The sequence below is a fragment of the Phalaenopsis equestris genome, unplaced genomic scaffold, assembly GCF_001263595.1.
Source record: "Phalaenopsis equestris unplaced genomic scaffold, ASM126359v1 Scaffold000021, whole genome shotgun sequence".
NCBI lineage: Eukaryota > Viridiplantae > Streptophyta > Magnoliopsida > Asparagales > Orchidaceae > Phalaenopsis > Phalaenopsis equestris.
Genome location: NW_018164463.1, coordinates 315,322 through 318,006, shown reverse-complemented (window position 1 = coordinate 318,006; position 2,685 = coordinate 315,322). Strand labels below are relative to the sequence as shown.

Here is a 2,685-nt window from a genome sequence, read left to right as displayed (position 1 = left end):
TGGAGGGGTGTTCCCAGGGGCTGGGATGATCGCCGGCTAAATCGACTCGAACCGATCGGTGACTGGCCGGATAATGTTCTCATCCTCGAAGCTAGAGAGGGTGGTGACGGCGGCGGAGAGAAGGAGGACGGCGGCGAGGAGGTTACGGAGAGCCATTTTACTTTAAAGTGGAGTGGTGGAGTGGTTCCCCTGCGTTGGGGGAGGTGGGGGTTGATATTGTGCCTGGAGCTGATGCACGTGCTGACGTCGTAAACGTTCCCTAATGATTTCTTTTTTTCAAAATGACGGGAATAGCCTTCAATGAATCGCCGGGAAGTAGGAATTATTGCGATGCGTTTCGTATCTTGCGGGGAATGCAATGAAATGATTTAGATTTAGTTATATTGTTTTTTAAAAAAAGATATTATAGAAAAATTTAATTATAATAATTGTAAAGTTATGTGCTTGAAATTGTGGTATGATGGCCGATGTGGGAGACTGTTCGATCCTAATTAATTTTTGTAAACACACCTCAAGAGTTGGAGCTAAGTGAAGGAGAAGAGAGTAGAGAAATTAAAAAAATGAGGCAAGAGTTATTGTGAAGAAAATCGGAGAAGAGAGTAGAGAGAATAAAAAAATGAAGCAAGAGTTATTGTGAAGAAAACAGAGAAGTGTCCTTTTATTCGTATTTATCTCTTATTTATACGACAAATTTTGTAAAATTATAAAAATGAGGGAACAGTTATGGAAATTATTCTTAATATCATTAATGCTCTAATTAATTGCATGTATTTCATTTCATATTTGTACTACAATTTGAAATTTGATATGACTGTAATTGATTGATCGATTTGCTAAAATTTGGCTAACTGAGACAAACAACTGGATGGTGATTGTGAATTGTGTTTGGTCAACCGCATGTATTTCATTTCATATTTGTACTACAATTTGAATTTTGATATGACTGTAATTGGCTGATCGATTTGCTAGAATTTGGCTGACTGAGACAAACAACTAGATGGTGATTGTGAATTGTGTTTGGTCAACCAAGGCATTCGGTCAAATGATGATTTCATCTGTCGTGGCAAAAGCGGGTTGGTCGGCTAACAAGGACCAAGAGGTTCATGCCTGTGCTTCGGTTTTGATGGGAAACTTCCTCGTTTAGTCTGGGGAAGCTCAAGGGTGGTAAAATTTGAAGTTTTGTGGAGTTTTGGTGGAGTGACAAAAAACCCCCTAGATTTTGAGCTCAAAATTAAGCTTAGGCAATGGATTTCAGTGGGGGAAAATGGTTGGAATGATCTTAGGAAGGCTCAAAGAGGCTTTGTGAACAATTTAGAGGGCTCTCCCCAAGCAAATGGCAACACTCTCTTCTTGGCTGTGAAAGAGGTGGTTTAAATAGAGGGGGAGTTAGAGCTTAATTGGCCAAGCCAGGGGGTGGAGAAAGGAGCTTAGGTGGAGGGTTGAACGATGTCAATGGACAATCATAGCTAGCCACATAGGATGGGTTTAATTAGGTTCAAACCAAAAGGGAGTCTCTCTCGATTTTTTGTTTTTAGGCCACTAGGTCGGCTGGTCAGACCAGTGGAGGTGGCTAGATGGCTCAAAAAACCAAGGGGGAGGTTTAGTTGTGATCAAGATGGGGGTTTAATCAGTTGAGCTCAAGATTAGGTCACTTGGCTAAAAGTGGGAAGGAATCCCCAAAATCATGGGACCCTTGGTCTATGGCACTTCTAGGGCAGACTAGGAGAATCTAGGCTTGTTCTTAGGGTCCAAATGTCAGAAATGATGGTCTAAGATGGGTTGAACCAAGTGGGTTTAGAGCTTGGGTTCAAAATCCATGATTTGGCTTGGACTTGGGTTTGGGTAGGATTAGAGCTTCGATTTGGCCCAATTTAATGGTCAATTTAATGTATAAGATTGTCATGATGTGTTTGGGCATCAATTTAGTTGAAAAGTATAAGGCTATGAGGTTTAATTTGAAGAAATTTTGACTTTGAGGCAAAATGGGGGGTTGGATTTGGGCTAGGCTTGAGGCTAGGTCAAGGCTAATTGAAGGTTCAATTTGGTCTAGAGGAATGTTATGGAGAGTTTAGGAAATAAATTTGGGAAAATTGGATAGGTTAGGGCATTCAATTTGGTGGAATTTTGGCTTAAAGTCAATTTATGGCATTTGAATTAGGCTTGCAATTTGGGTTTAAAATTGGGTTCAATTAGGCTTGAATTTAAATTGGGTTCAATTATAAAATTGGGTTCAATTAGGCTTGAATTTGGTTCAAAATTGGCTTAGACATGATGAAATTGAGTTTAGATTTGAAATTGGGGAAATTTGAAATCAATTTGGTAGAAATTGGGGGTAATTTGGGAACTTTAGGCATTTAGGGATAAAATTGAGATTTTAGTTAAAATTGGTCAATTTGGTCAAACTGGGCTCAATGGATGGTTATAATTGGTTTTGGGAGTGTTTAGAATAATTTTGGACGTTTTGGGATTTTTTTGGCCATGATTGTAGGGGTATTTTGGGAATTTTGAAAATTTGGGGTGTTTTAGGCAATTTTAGTTGTTTAAAATGGTTTGAGATGTTTTTTGGGTAAAATTGGGTAAATTTGGCAAATTGGGTAATTTGGGTAATTTTGAGAATTTTAGGGTTTCAAGGGTAATTTGATAATTTTGGGAAAGTAATTTTGGGAAATTTTGGGGGTGAAAGGC

At 38.9% G+C, this 2,685-nt stretch overlaps 1 protein-coding gene across 1 annotated transcript in view; it reads right to left on the bottom strand.

Moving 5' to 3' along the window:
• LOC110018397 (cysteine proteinase 2-like) overlaps positions 1 to 138 on the bottom strand; it is a gene marked incomplete in the record, with an annotated part of 9,176 nt that extends 9,038 nt beyond the window's left edge. Inside the window, 1 exon segment of the mRNA XM_020715698.1 lies at positions 24 to 138.
• Between the last annotated feature and the right edge of the window lie 2,547 nt (positions 139 to 2,685).